We start from the raw sequence: 17,078 nt of genomic DNA on the forward strand, positions 1-17,078 counted from the left end.
GATTTATATATAGTTATATATATAACTATATACAGTTACATAACTATACAACTTTATTGAGTTATATAGTTATATAAAAAATCTTGCCTTTCCTTCAGCTCCTGGTAATCATTGCTATGTATTCTGTCTATATCGATTTGCTAGTCTGGATATTTCACATAAAAAGAGTCACACAACATGTGACTTTTCATATCTGGCTTCTTTCACATAGCATTATGTTTTTCAGGATCACCTGTGTGGTTGCATGTACCAGAACATGATTCCTTTTAATGGATGAATAATGCCCCATTTCACGGATTTAGTACATTTTGCTTTTCTATTCATCAGTTGATAGATTGAGATGTTTTCCCTTTTTACGTATTGTGAATAATGCTATTATTAACAATAATGCTTATTAACACAAGCAATGTGTTTTTGCTTCTCTTGGGCATATACCTAGAGAGTGGAAGTGCTAGATCACATGGTCACACTATGCTTAATGTTTTGAGGAACAGCAAAACTAATTTATAAAGCAGCCTCACCATTATATATTCTCAGTAGCAATGTCTGATGATTCCAATCTCTTCACAACTTCGTTAATGCTTGTTATTGACTGTCTTACCATATTCATGCTGTGGGTGTAATGTGGTCACTCATTGAGGTTTTAATTTGTGTTTTGTGATGACCAATGATATTCAGCATCTTTTCAGGTGCTTATTCTCCATTTGTATATCTTCTTTGGAAAAAGGTATGTTCAAAATCTTTGCCCATTTTTAATTTGGGTTATTTGTCTTTATATGGTTGAGTTATAGAAGTTCTTTATATGTTGTTGATATTAGACTCTTATCAGATATATAATTTACCAATATTTTCTTTTTGGGAGGAGGGGGTTGCTATTTATTTATGACAAATATTCCACATCTGTGATCCTCTACAGTCAGAAGTTCTTTGAAATGGTGCCACAGGCCTTGGCCTGTTCGAGGATGGAGTCATCCCACAAATGGCTCCACAAATAGCATAGGTTTTAAACTGGCTGGCTGTTCAACCTGCCTGTCACCTTGTCAACCTCCATCATGTTCATCTGGCTGGATGCATGGTCCGTCGCCTGGATGATGTGGTTGTTGGCAGAATATTTCCACCACACGTACAGGTCCAAAAACTCCTGGGCATTGTTTTGCATGGAGCGTGAGTGCAGAATGATTTGCAAATATTTTCTATTCTCTGTGATCTTTTATTTCTTTTTCTTAATTTCACCCACTAGACTCTTTAGTACAATGTTTAATAGAAATGGCCTGAACGGGGGCACCTAAGTGGCTTAGTAGAAGCACCCAACTCTTGATTTGAGCTCAGGTCATGATCTCTGGATCTGTGAGATCCAGTCTGGCCTTGGGCTCTGTGGTCAGAGCAGAGTCGGCTTGGGATTTTTTTCTCCTTCTGCCCTTGCCCCCGCTCGCACATGCTCTATAAATACATACATACATACATAAAATGTTAAAAAAAAAAAAAAGGAAGAAAGAAATGGCCTGAACAGATATTTTGGTTTTTTCCTAATCTTTGTCGCTGAAATCCTTCAGTCTTCCCTACTTAAGTACAATGTTAACTATGGGTTTTTCCTTAGATTCCCATTATCAGGTTGAAGAAGATCTCTGCTTTTCCTAGTTTGTTAAATATTTTTATCATGGAAGAGTGTTCTATTTTCTGAAAGATTTTTTTCTGCATCTATTGAAATGACATAGTAGCTTTTGTCTTTTATTCGAAGATATAATACATTGGTTTTGTATTTTGAACAACTTACATTCCTGAGGTTATGATTGCACCTGGGTTATGAGATTTATTCCTCTTTATGTTTTGGTGGATTTAGGTTGCTGGTATATTGTTGAGTATCTTTTTGTTTATATTCATAAATTATACTGGCCCATAATTTTCTTTTCTTGTACTACCTTGGTCTAATGGCATTAGGGTAATACTGGCTGCATAAAATGAGTTGAGAAATCTTTCCTTCTCCTCTTTTATTTTGGGGGAAGAGTTCAGGAAAGACTGATGTTATTTTTTCTTTAACTACTTAGTAGAATTCACTAATGAAGCCATTTAGTTCTGAGATTGGATTTGTGGGATATTTTTTAATTACTAACTTATTACATTACTTCTTATAATTTATTCAGTTTTTCTGTTACTTCTTAAATCATTTCCAGTAGATTGACTCTTTCCAGGATTTTGCCCCTTTCAGCTAGATTATCTAATTTGTTGTCATACCACTATTTATTATATTCCTTTTTGATCATTTTTTTATTTCTGTAAGGCAGGTAGTATGTTCCCTCTTTCCCAGTTTTAGTAATTTGAGTTTGTTCTTTTATTTTCTTGGTCAATCTAGCTATGGGCTTGTCAATTTTATCTTTTTAAGATTCAACCTTTGTTTTTCTAAATTTTCTCTATTGTTTTACTATTCTTTATTTCATTTATTTCTGTTCAAGTCTTTATTATTTCTTTCCTTTTGAGTTTAGTTTGCTTTTCTTTTTTTAATGTCCTAAGGTGGCCATTTGCTGTATTGTTAGTTGCTTGTTTAGTTAGTTTTCTGAGCTACCTCTGTAAAGTCTATATTGTTCTCCGTGTGTGACTACTGAGGTTTGTGATGTGTAGCTTAGTGATTAACGTTCAGATAGAAATTTATTCAAATTCCTGGAACCAATAAGTCTCCAGTCTTTGCCAAAGGGCTCCACTTTGCACACTGTGGCATGCCTTCAACACTCAGCCATTCAGTTTACAGCTCTGCTTTAATCTACACTTTCTGCTGGTAGAAAGTCTCAAGGTTTGCCAAAACTGAGATCTCAGGGCCTTTTTCAGACTTCGCTGAGCATCTGCACAGTCCTACATATGCATATAGTCAAGAGTCCCAGGAAGCTTTTCAAAGACACCTATGGCATCTCATTCCCCAGCTGTTCCTTCTATGTTTTTTGGTTTGTTCCACTCAATTATTTTCCACCATTTCAGATAATGGTGATATTAACTGATTATCTCTAACTATTTTCTCCTTCAGGGGAAAAGACTGCTCACATTGGGGAAGCTCCGAGTCAGGTCAATGTTATACAGCCTAACAATTTGCAATTTCTTGCAAATAGACAAATCAAATAGTGCAGAATCTCTAGGAATTGGGCTCAAAAAAGAGCTTCCACAGCATTCTGCCCTCTCCAACTCTGCAGCCTTCTACTTTTTATCATGATTACAGGCTGTTGGTTTTAGAGAATGCTGTGGAGCTGGAGACAGGGATGGATATGGGGATGAGGCAAGAAAAAAAATGTCACAAGCTCACTGTTCTTACTAAGTTTCAGCTGTCTTTCTTGAAATTTTCCCTAGATTTTTGCAAGACTGGCTAATTTTCAGATTTATAAAAAACTGAATTTTCACAATTTTTGTCAGTGTTCTTGTTATCTTTAAGAAGATATTTTATAGAAGTCTTTACTCTGCCATTTTCACTTTTTTTTAAAGATTTATTTATTTATTTATTTATTTGTGGGGGGGGAAGGGCAGAGGGAGAGAGAGAATCTAAAGCAGATACCCCGCTGAGCATGGAGCCTGTTGTGGGGCTAGTTCTCACAACTCTGAGATCATGACCAGAGCTGAAATCAAGAGTCGGACACTCAACTGACTGAGTCACCCAAGCACTGCCATTTTCACTTTTTTTAACTGTTAATATTGCTTTCTTAAGAAAATCGTTCCTATCCCTTGAGTCTAAAATAAGTCCTCGAAATATATTCTTTTAGAATGCATAGTGGCGCCTGGGTGGCTCAGTTGGTTAAGCGACTGCCTTCGGCTCAGGTCATGATCCCAGGGTCCTGGGATCGAGTCCCACATCGGGCTCCCGGCTCAGCAGGGAGCCTGCTTCTCCCTCTGACCCTCTCCTCTCTCATGCTGTTTCCCTCTCGCTTGCTCTCTAATAAATAAATAAATAAAATCTTTAAAAAAAAAAAAGAATGCGTAGTAATTATTATGTTCATAATATTTGTAAATAATTGTGAGGTAGAGCCTAAATCTGTATGCTCCATGGCTATAAGCTATATGAAGACATTGCCTTTCTTGCTCATTGATGTGTTACCAGTACAAGTACAGTGTCATTGACGTAATAGAACTGTTGTAAATATTTTTGAATGAATAAGTAAATGGGTGAATAAGTGAATTTGAATTTCACTTGAAAATATACTCATATACTCCATTTGAATGACTATGATACCTCAGGAATTGAAACAATAGTCAGAACACAACAATAGGGCACCTGGGTGGTTCAGTCGTTAAGCATCTGCCTTCAGCTCAGGTCATGATCCCAGGGTCCTGGGATCGAGCCCCGCGTCGGGCTCCCTGCTCCGCGGGAAGCCTGCTTCTCCCTCTCCCACTCCCCCTGCTGGTGTTCCCTCTCTCGCTGTGTCTCTCTCTGTCAAATAAATAAATAAAATCTTTAAAAAAAATAAAAAAGAACACAACAATAAAGGCTTTTCTCACTCGTATCAAATGTCGATTGATGTTTACATGTTTACCTGTTGTTTTAATCCATATTATCTTCATGTTAGAACTCAGGCTGAAAAAGGAGCTTTTATCTTCAATATTGCTACTTTCTGTGGAGGAGGGAAAGGACATTGCTAACCACATCTCCCTCGTAAAGCTAATCTTAGAAATGTTACGTGCCATTTCTGTTTACATTTAATTGGCAAGGGTAATCATATAGGCAATCCTAATTCAAGAGGACATACAGGCACCATCCTCCAATAAAGTGAGGTGCAAAAGTTGCATGGGCAAGCCATGTGGAGAGGAAAAAATAATCTTCTGCTGAGAAGAAGAACAAATATGTGTAAATAATAATATAACCTACCACAGTATTGGTCCCCAGTCTAATATTAATTTAACCAAACCACACTAGGCCTAACCTTGCTATTTTTGCAAGTAGATGAAAAACAAAACAAAACAAACACTTCACGTGAGTATTTTTTTTAATGAGGGCAACATGTTAAAAATTGGCCTACATAACGCAAGCTCCATTTCTAGTAACGTTTGGTAACTGAACTTTAAGGTGCTTATATAGAAAGTGATTCTACTATATATAAAAAACAATTTACTGCAGAGATTTGTTCACAGTTCATTAAATAGCTGTTCAAAACTGGCCTGAAACTTTCCAGAACATGTTAAAGATTTGTAGAAATGACACCTTGGATATAAAAGTAAAATAAAACATTACTTTGACTCCTGACATATCTGGAATGGAAACACATCAATCACCCAAAGCCTGACGTACAACATGATGCTCAGTGCTGAGAAAGTCTCCTTAAAAATATTGTGTGACAGACATATTGTGATACTCCTTTTTTTCAAATTTTTTTTCAAAAATTAGAAGTTCAGGGAGACCTTAATGAACAACACTTAAAAAACATCTGTACCATATATTCCTTAGAGTGCATGTTTTACTGCAGTCAAATAGAAAAAAAAAATTAGAGTAGGACACATTCTGAACAACAACACGAATGTTTCATCTATAAATAACATTTTTTTTGTATAAGCACTTTCTAAACCTAATTTTTCATGTTTTAGAAAAAGGAAACAGATCAATCAAAAATTTCTCTTGGGTCTTACATTGTGCTAGGTGATTTGAAGGATACAATTGAAATATATAAAATAATTCATGCCCTGAGGTAGCTTACAGGTAAGATGATAATTTAAGGCAAAATTAAACAATTAAGAATAAAAAAAGTATAAAACTATAGTGCAAAATCCTGGTTGGAGACGAGAGCTTCAATTTAAATATCAAAAGCTTTTTAATCCAGTCCTAAAGATAGGGAAACAAACAAAGAGGTTATGTTAAAAATAATTATTTTTGCCTACATATTATGTATATATGTATGCCTACATGAATGCCTACATATTATATATATAATAATATATATTATCATGAATGTCTACATATTATGGATAATACATATTATATTATTATATACATATATACAACTATAATATACATATTTATTTTATCATTTATTTTTGACCTAACCTCTTTGTTTATATAAAATAAAATTATGTTATGTTTTATATAAAATACTAACATCAACAACACACAGGAATGGAGAAGACTTTAGCATATACCTTCTGACACTTTGAGAATTTTCTGTATCATCCTTAGAAGAATTCTAGAAAGGAAACAGACAATTTGGGACAGGAAGCCAATGGAAGAGGAAAACTTGAAAATAAGTAAAATAGTACATAACAGATTGGATGGTAGATGTACTGAAAGCAGTGCTTACAGCAACTTTATGTTGCACAAGAAAAAAATCTGAAAACTAATGAGCTAAAGATCAATTTCAGGAAGTTACAAAAAGTACAAGAGAATAAAGCCATAGAAAGAAGAAAGAGAATAATAAAGATTAGAGTGGAGCGTAATATTATAGAAAAGAGAGATACTGAAAAAAACCTGAAGTTGATATTTATAAAACATCAAGAAATTTGACTAACTTTAGACAGATTGATAAGAAAATGAGAAAGCACACATAAAAAATATTAGTAACTCAAATCTAAATTTGAAACTAATGATGTACTATATGTTGGCTAATTGAAATTAAATTAAAAAAAGAAAGAAAAAATATTAGTAATAAAGAGATATAGATATATAATACATAATATAGATTTTAATGTGATATAATAGATTATAATATAGATATAATATAGATTATGTATAATACAGATACATATATATGATAGATTTTAATGGTGTAAAAATTAGTAAGAGGATATGGTATGTACATTTAGGCCAAAATTTTTAAATTAGGAACAATTTTCCAGAATTCTAGAATGTTACTAAAAATTGACCCAAGAGATTAGAGAACACAAGTAATTCTAGAACTATTAATGGAAAGGAATGAGTAGGTTTTTTTCTAACATAGAAAACTCAAGGCCTAAAATCCTTAATTAGCCAAACATTCAAATAATAAGTAATTTCAGTTATATAGAAAGTATTCTAGTGTATGATAAGAGGGAACACTGTTCAACTTATTTTAGTAAGCTACTATAATATTGATACTAATACATGACAAGAACTACATATAAGAGGGATAAAATCACATAATTGGATTAAAGGATTAAAATCATACATTGACCTTAACAAATATAGAAAAGTCATTGATATATCTCCACATCCATTAACAATAACTCTTTAATAAACCTGAAATATATTTATTTAACTTGATAAATAGAATTCTCAAAAATCTATTGAGAATAACAAGGTTAATTATGAAACATTAAAAAACATGCTCTTTCTTTTTTTTCTTTTTAAACATGCTGTTTCAAAAGAGTGATGGGTGCCTACTGTATCTAATGCTATTCAATGTGTATGAAAGTATTGAATGTTAGTACTTGCTAATGCAATAGGAGAAGGAAAGAAAGGGAGGGAGGAGGGAGGGAGGAAGGAAGGAAGGAAGCAAAAAGAAAGAAGGAAAAGCTAAAAGAATTGAGAAGGAAAAAAATTCTGTCATTTTTCCAAATGGCATGATGTCCTACTTTAAAAAGCAAAAACTCCACTGATAACTTAGTTAACAAGACAATTTTTCAAAATAGTTGAAAAGAAATTCAATAGACAAATTTAGTTGAATGTCTGCATACCTGCAATAGTTAAAAAATACATTTTACAAAAATATATACAATAAAAACATAAAACACTAATAATTATAAAACAAAAATATAGAAGCCATCTATGAAATAAGCCATGAAACTTTATCAAAAGACATTTAAAAAGTCTGAAACAAATATGTAAATATATGATGGTCAGGGGTTGGAATACAGTGTGAAAATAGTCAATCCTTCCAAGTGAATTTTAGTGTTGATGAAATTCGAATCATGACACAAAAATTATCTAAAAAAAAAAGATGGAAAATTCTCAGTATACTAAAAAATAGAATTCTTCTCAAGCTGATGAAGAATGTCTATAAAAACCTATAGTTAACATCATACTTAATGGTGAAAAATGTGAAAGTTTCTCACTAAAATCAGGTACAAGGCAAAGATGTCCCTTCTCCCCACTCTTCAACATCATGCTAGAAGTTCCTGCTAATGCATTAAGGTATGAAAATGAATAAAAGCTACGTGGATTGAGAAGAAAGAAATAAAACCATCTTTGATCATGGAGGACATGATTGTCCATGTAGAAAATCTGGAAGGATCAACAAAAACAAAAAATTCCTAGAACTAATAAGTGATTATAGTTAGCCTACAGGACTCAAGGTTAAAATTTAAAACTCAATCACTTGCTTAGATACCAGCAAGGAAAAAGCAGAACTTAAAATTAAAATCACAATACTATTTCCACTGTCATCTAAAAAAGAAATACTTATGTATATATTTAATAAAAATGTACAAGATCTGTATGAGGAAACTACAAAACTGATTGGAGAAATCAAAGAAGATCTAAATACATAAAGAGATATTCCATGTTCATGGATAAGGACACTCAGTATTATCAAGATTTCAGTTCTTTCCAAATTGATCTATAGATTTAATGTAATCTCAATCAAAATCCCAAAAACTTATTTCATATATTCCACAAACTGATTCTAAAGTTTATATGAAGAGTCAGAAAACTCGGAATAATTAACAGAATACTGAAGTAGAATAAAACTGGAGGACTGACACTATGTTTAGATCTACTAAAAGCTACAATTATCAAGACAATGTGGCAGTGGCTATAGAGAGACAAATAGATCAATGAAACAGAGAGCCCAGAATTAAACCCAAATAAATAGAGTGAACTGATTTTGACAAAGAAGCAAAAGCAACACAATAGAGCAAAGATAGTCTTTTCAACAAATGATGCAAGAAAATCTGGACATCTACATGCATAAAAAATAAATCTATGGGCACCTGGGTGGCTCAGTTGGTTAAGCGACTGCCTTCGGCTCAGGTCATGACCCTGGAGTCCTGGGATCGAGTCCCACATCGGGCTCCCTGCTCAGCAGGGAGTCTGCTTCTCCCTCTGACCCTCCTCTCTCTCATCCTCTCTGTCTCTCATTCTCTCTCTCGCAAATGAATAAAATCTTAAAAAAAAATAAAAATTAAAAAAAATAAAAAAATCTATACATAGACTTTACATATTTCATGAAAATTAAATCAAAATGGATCACACCCTAAATGTAAAATGTAAAAGTATAAAATTCCTAGAAGATGAGATAGGAGAAAACCTAGATGTCCTTGGGGATGGCAATAATATTTCTGATACAACATCAAAGGCATGATTCATGACAAAAATAATTGATAAGCTGAACTTCATTAAAATTAAAAACTTCTAGGGGCGTCTGGGTGGCTCAGTTGTTCAGCGTCTGCGTCGGCTCAGTTCATGATCCCAGGGTCCTGGGATCGAGCCCCGCATCGGGCTCCTCGCTCTGCGGGAGGCCTGTTTCTCCCTCTCCCACTCCCCCTGCTTGTGTTCCCTCTCTCGCTGTATCTATCTCTGTCAAACGAATAAATAAAATCTTTTAAAAAAATTTTAAAACTTCTACTCTTCCAAAGACAACGTCAAGGGAATGAGAACACAAGCCATAAACTGGGGGAAAAAAATTTTTGCAAAAGGAACATCTGATAAAGGACTGTTACCCAAATATGCAAAGAACTCTTAAAACTCAACAATAAAACGGATGACCAAATTAAAAAGTGAGCCAAGGACCTTAACACACACCTCACAAAAAAGATATGTGGATGGCAAATAAGCATATGAAAACATTTCCTCAGGGAAATAAAAATTAAAATGAGATATCACCATAGGCCTATTAGAATGGCCAAAATTCATAACACTGACAACACCTAATGTTAGCAAGGATATATAGCTACAGGAACTCTCATTCATTGCTGGTGGGAATGCAAATTGATAGACACTTTGGAAGATACTTTGGTGTTTTCTTACAAAATTAAACATACTTTGACCATATGATCCAGCAATTGTACTCTTTGGTATTTACCCAAGGAGACGGAAATGTATGTTATCAAAAAACCTACACATAGATGGTTATAGCAAATTTATTCATAATTGCCAAAATTTGAAAACAACAAAAATGCCCTTCAGTAGGTGAATAGGTGAATAAATTGTGGTACATCAGACAATGCGGAATTATTCAGTCCTAACAAGAAATGAGCTATCAGGGCATGACAAGGCATGGAATAACCTTAACTGCATATTATTAAGTGAAAGAAGACAACATGAAAAGTCAACATCCTATATGATTCCAACTATATGACATTTTAGAAGAGACAAACCATAGAGATAGTAGAGAGATTAGTGGTTTCCAAAAGTGCAGGTCAGGGAGGAATAGAGCACAGAGACTTTTTAGGGCAATAAAAGAACTCCTTTGACACTATAATGGATAAATTTTATATATTTGTCCAAACCCATGGAATGTACAACAAGAGTGAACTTTCAAGTAAACTGTGTACTTTGTGTGATTTTGATGTATCAATGTAGGTTTATCAGTTGTAACAAATGTACCACTCTGGTGGCGGATGTTGATAATGGGAGAGACTACCCATACATGTGTGGAGGCCCAAGTATATGAGAAATCTCGGTACATTCCTCTCAATTTTGCTGTGAACCTTAAACTACCCTAAAAACTGAAGTTGTTTTTTTTTAAGACAATTGACTAAGTGAACATTCATATTTAATTTTTAGAAGTTGAATAAGGAATATAGATACCTATATCTTTAGTACGTCATATACGTGTGTGTAAATATCCTTTAATTTGACTACTATGATTAACTAATCATATTATATGTATATGTAGGTATGCTTAAAGAAAAACACAGGAAGCCTTATTACAAAAGTTATAAACTAGACAAATCAATTTTTCTGGCTATAACCAATATCATTTTACTTATTTTAGCAGTTCTAGCCAATGTAATTAGAGTTAAAATATCAGTTTAAATAATAGGCCAGAAAGAAAAATTTAGAGACAGTTTAATAACTTGCTTGCAAGATACATAGGAATAATCCAAAACAAAAACATTCTTTATAAAAATAAAAAAATTCGGGGCGCCTGGGTGGCTCAGTTGCTTAAGCGACTGCCTTCGGCTCAGGTCATGATCCTGGAGTCCCGGGATTGAGTCCCACATCGGGCTCCCTGCTCAGCGGGGGGTCTGCTTCTCCCTCTGACCCTCTTCCCTCTCGTGCTCTCTGTCTCTCATTCTCTCTCTCTCAAATAAATAAATAAAATCTTTTAAAAATTTAAAAAAATTAAAAAAAATTAAAAATAATAAAAAAATTCACTACAATGGCATGTTTTAAAATTAATATATAAAAATAAATAATTTTCTTTTATTGTAAGTAAAACTAGCTGATATGACAACAAACAAATCTGTTTATAGTACTAACCAAAGTATATATAAAAGTTGTAAGAATTGTTTAGCATCTATATATCTATATCTGTATTTATATCTATAGAGAGACGAGAGAGAGGGAGAAAGAAAAGGAGAGAGAACAAAAAAAGTAGCAATATCTACTTAAAGACTTAAAAAACATTAAAATAAGTGGAAAAACATAATGTGTTTCTGGATAAGAAAACTCAAATTGTAAAGATATAAAATTCCCTTACATTAATCTATAAATTTAATTGAAATCTTAATTAAAATAGCAGCAGGACAGAGTTCATTTACTTAATAAAATGAAATTCAAATTTATCTGATAGAATAAATATGGTAAACTTGTTAGGAAAATATTTTAAAAAGTATAATGAGGTAAAATAATCTTAAGAGATATTAAAAGATGAAAGCTAGAATAATTAACACTTTGTTACTGTGATCAAAACATATAGATCAAGAGTACAGACAGGAGTTCAGAAATAGGGGTACCTGGGTGGCTCAGTCCATTAGGCGGCTGCCTTTGGCTCAGGTCATGATATCCAGGTCCTGGGATCAAGCACTGTGTGGGGCTCCCTGCTCCGCAAGGAGTCTGCTTCTTCCTCTCCCTCTGCCTCTGCCCCTCACTTGTGCTCACTTGCTCTGTCTCTCAAATAAATAAATAAAATCTAAAAAAAAAAAGGGGGGAGAGTTCAGAAATAACAGCAAAATATACATGAAATTTAGTCTACAATAAAAGTGGCACTTTTTAAATCAGTGAGGAAATAAAAGTGAATCGTACTAGAAACAAGTTGTGTGTGTGTGTGTGTCAAGCTATATTTGCCCATTATTACAAAATTCATTTCCTCATAGATCAAGTTTTAATGGTGAAAATGAGAATATAAAAATTAGAATAGATTGTGTTTATTAGAACACTATTTATTTAGGAAATCTTTTCCCTTCTTTTTTCCAGTTCCTGTTTAAAGTTTGACCTAATTGTAGAGTGAGACAACATTTAAAACTTACAAATACAAATATTAGGGGAATTTTCAACAAAGAGATTTTTCTTTTTAATCAGAATAATGGTATACACATTACATACTAATATGTTGTTTTCACTTTCTAGTGAAAGTGAGACTTTTTTGTCTAAAATAGCTAAAAAGTTTTCTACCTTTCTGCCCCCAACTTGAGAAGTTTTCCCCTTTGTTAATGATCAAATTAAGAGACAATTAAAGCCAATTACACCACTTTTCTCTTTAAGTATTGTTCACAAGGATAACTTTTTCTAATCTCTAATAGATTACACACATATATTTCTGAAGAGAGAAAAATATATAATTCTGCAGAATATGACATGCTTTTTTCTGTATCATGCATAAACACCTCTTAGGATTTGAATATCAAGGCTTAGAGTACCCAGCTATAAGGGAAAAAGCTATAGCTAATTAACTTCAGTTTGCTTTGGGTTTTTTGTTTCTTTGTTTTCTTTAAATAATGAAGAATTATAAACAGGGAAACAAGTCTGAGCCTCAGGATGGGACTCTGCAAGGTTCTCCTGGCTCACTTAGTTTAAGAGACTTCTCTAAGTAGGATATATACCACACTTCATAAGTTATAAATGAAATATAGACATATCTATAAGTTATAAATGAAATATAGACATATCTAACTATACAAAAATGTTAAATGTTACATAAAATAATTTATCAGAATATAACAAACTGAGAAAATAAGGCAATGAGAATTCTTATATTTTAACATAACATAGAGCTGATATAAATCAGGAAATATACCACAGTCAACTTATTTGGAAAACAGACAAAATACATAAATATTTAAAAGACAAAATATGTTTTTTAAAGTTAAAAATAACAAGACACTTTGGATACCAAATTTTAAAGATGAAAATTGTCTTAGTAAATTTGGACTGCTATAACAAATTACCATAGGCTGGGTGGCTTAAACAACATTTATGTCACATAGTTCTGGAGCCTAAAAGTCCAGTGTAATCTGGTTCTTGGTTAGGTTTTATTACTGGTCTACAGAGAGACAATTGTCTTCTTACTATGTCCTCTTGTGGCTGAAAGAGAGCTCTGCTTACAAGGTCAGTAATTCCATTCATGAAGGTCTACTCTTATGACCTAATTACCTACCAAAGCCCCATCTTCAAATACCATCATGTTGGGATTAAAGCTTCAACATATGAATTCTGGGGGGACTCAAATATTCAGTAACAGGAATTTTAAAAAATTTTTTTCACTTACTATATTATTAAAACTGTTAAGCTGGCAAACCAAGAGTTGTTGAGTGTATATGTCTCTATAAGCTTAATTGCTTAATTCAAGTTAATTGTGGTGAGTCATTGTTAATAGTGGACAAAACCTGGAGTCAACCAAAGTGACTATCAACAAAAGACTAACATAATAAATTATGGTGTATTCATTTGATGAAAAGTTATTATAAAGAATGACTATGCTTTGGAGCGTTAGCAAGATATTTAAACAAATAAGTTAAAAAACAAGATACCAAACAATGTGTCAATATATTATTCGCCCATTATGTACAAATCAAACAAGTGGATAGATAGGCTATTGTATAGATATTATATCGATGGCTGGATAAGTAGATATATAGATAGACAAGAGGCAGATGAAGTGTCTTCTTTGTAGAAGGAAGCACACCAGTATTTAAAATAAATCATTTTGGAGAGAAATACTAGGGTAGGACAGGGATACAAGGCAGAGAGAGGAGGTTTTCACTCTTCATTTTGCCTTTTTATGTTTAAAAAAATTAATTATGTTGCATAGAGCAAATCATATGAATTACTCATGGAATATTTTATTTAATACAATATACAAAGAGAAAAGTGCATAACTCATAAGGGAACAGCATAATGAACCCCCTACCATGAGTATACACATTTAACCAGTACTCAGATTAAGAAACAGATTATACCCCAGAAATATCCTTCAATCATTCAGGTCTGGCCTTGGTTTTAAGATGACTGATATTTGGGTTTGGTTTGACTGATATTATTTAATGCTAGCCTAGAATTCCAAAACCACAGTTTTTGTTTGTTAAAGGAGTCTAGATTTATTTTATAGGAACTTAACATTTTTATGAAGTCACTCTCTTAAAAGTGATTAATTAGCATTTTATTATTTCAAAAGAGGCAAATAGTCACCAATGGTTCTCGAGAAACCAGAAAAGTAAAAATGAGAGTTTGTGGTTTTTGTTTTTTTTGTTTTGTTTTGTTTTGTCTTTAGATTCTTTTCCTCTAGAAAAAGAAGGAATGGCACGTATCTGCCTCACGATGTTTGGCACCTCAGCTGAAGCGGCTTGGATGATTGCAGTTGGCTGGGCCACCTCGGCTTGGCCTTACAACTAGGGGTTTAGTTCTTTACATATAGTATACCAGGGCTGGGATGTCCAAGATGACTTTTTCAACTCTGAGAATTTAGATCCATATATCGAAAACCTACTGGATATTTTCTTATGAAACATCCATAGATTTTCTCAGTCAGTAAGTCTAAAAATAACCATACACTATTTCCAATTTTAAAAGTGCCACACACTTATGGTAGAAATACAATGCATACACAATACAGTACATGTAATTATTGTAGAAATAACAGTGCACACATGCTCACACACATATATATATACCAGTATCCCCTTGCTTTGACAGCATAATGTTATATTTTTCTCACTGGAAATGTGATTGTTTAAAGTTTTTTTTTTTTTTTATTACCCACACACAAAATGCTGTAACTACATATGCATAAGCTTCAAACCAAGTAAATTTAGATAATTTTGCCCAAGAATCTACTTCTTTGACTGTTATATGCACTTGGTTGCATTTAAATTACAAAGGGGAATGTGCAGCAGGATAGAGATCTTTCAGGTTCAAAGCCAGCACAGCATTACCCTTGAGTTACTGGATATGATTTTCCACAAATGTATTTTCCTTCCGGGAACCAATACACTCATTCTAGAGAAATGGCAGAGAGCTGTACTGTGACATTTAGTGAAAATTCAGTTTTGAAATGGACCTGTGGCTTCAGACTATTATCTCACTTCCATGCATCTTAGATCAAGACCATTGAAAAACTGTTTATTCAAAAGTCCAAATGTCAGCATGAAGTGTTCAGGAATTAATGTTATTCTGAGGGTGTGATGGATGTGTATGTGTGTGTGTATTGATATTTTCAAAGAAAGTAAAATATAAAACTGCAAAAATATTTTTTAACTATGAAGTAGGCATTTTTATTATTTCTAAATTTTTGACTTAGAAAATTTGAGTTTAAATATAAATCATCTCAATGTAATAGCTGATTTCTAAAAACAAAAAATTAAAATGTAACTAAACTTGAGATATGAGGTAAATGCTGAAAGAATCACCTAAATGAAATGTGGGTCATTGAAAAGGGAAGGCATTTTGGAGAACATTGTTTTAAAAACCTTTGCATAAGTAGGTGCTTCTTTATAGTATGTGTGTGAATAACTTTGATTTAAATATTAGCTCTTTCCCATCTTGCATGATGGCAGGTGAAAAATCTGAGAAGCTGGATACTAAGGAAAAGAAACCTGAAGCCAAGAAGACCGATGCTGGTTGCAAGTTAAGAATGGTAATCTTGGGGCACCTGGGTGGCTCAGTGGTTAAACGTCTGCTTTCGGCTCAGGTCATGATCCCAGGGTCCTGGGATCAAGCCCCACATGGGCTCTCTGCTTGGCGGGGAGACTGCTTCTCTCTCTTGTCTTCTGCCTGCCGCACCACCTGCTTGTGCTCTCTCTCTCTGTCTCTCTCTCTGTCTCGGTAGAGTGAAAATCTCAAAACGTCTCATTGATGCTTACTTCAAGAAGAAGCCGAGTAAAACCACACACCAGGGAGGTGAGCTCTTCAACACAGAGAAAGAGAAATATTAGATTATAGAGCAGCGCAAGGTTGATCAGAAAGCTGTGGACACACAAATTCTGCCAAGAATCAAAGCTGCTCCTCAGCTTCAGACCTACTTATGCTCTGTGTCTTTCCTCACAAATTGAGTTTATCCTGACAAATTGGATGTTCTAAATTTCCTTTTTTTTCCTAAATTTCTTACAAAGAACCTAATTTAAAAAGTGATTCATTAAATAAATTGATAATAATAATAATTAAAGTCACCCTTTAAACAGTGAAACATTTTAAATAGGGAACATTTCTATCAGATAATTTCTATGTCTCCTACCTAATTCAGTACAAAAATTGTTTTTTGCATGCTTCCAGAGAGCAGGCAAGATGCAAAGCAGAAAGATAAATATGCCTGGTCACTGCCGTAAAGGAGTTCTATACTCTGGAGATGAGACACTGGTAAGACACACATAGTGGGGGAGAGAATATGTCAACTCCATATTGCTTGAAAATCAGGCACCTGTAGGTGAATTTTGGTTGTATAACTCTCCTGGATGTCACACTTACTCAGAGTCAATCATTAGCACCATGGAACCAGAGCCAACCACCCAGCTTCCGTGTAAACTAGAAATGATCCCTTGATGTTGCATATTTCTTCTTCTCTATGCCTCAAGACATCCATAATGACCTGAGCTCTTATCTCACTTTTCTTTGCCTCTCCTAAACTGACCTAGTTCCTAATCTCTACCTCCTAAATTATGGTCTTTTGTTTTTTGGAAATTAACATAAGTGATAAGCAAATTGGCATCCTGAAACTCTCCTCAGAATGTTTACCTACTAGCCCTTAAAGAAACTTGAGTGTGCCCTAAAG

General features: G+C 33.7%; 1 pseudogene; it reads right to left on the reverse strand.

Annotated features, from left to right (window-relative positions):
* Positions 1 to 916: 916 nt before the first annotated feature.
* Positions 917 to 1,159, reverse strand: LOC110585922 (annotated as a pseudogene).
* Positions 1,160 to 17,078: the final 15,919 nt, after the last annotated feature.

This window comes from Neomonachus schauinslandi, chromosome 3 (genome assembly GCF_002201575.2).
Source record: "Neomonachus schauinslandi chromosome 3, ASM220157v2, whole genome shotgun sequence".
Taxonomy (NCBI): domain Eukaryota; kingdom Metazoa; phylum Chordata; class Mammalia; order Carnivora; family Phocidae; genus Neomonachus; species Neomonachus schauinslandi.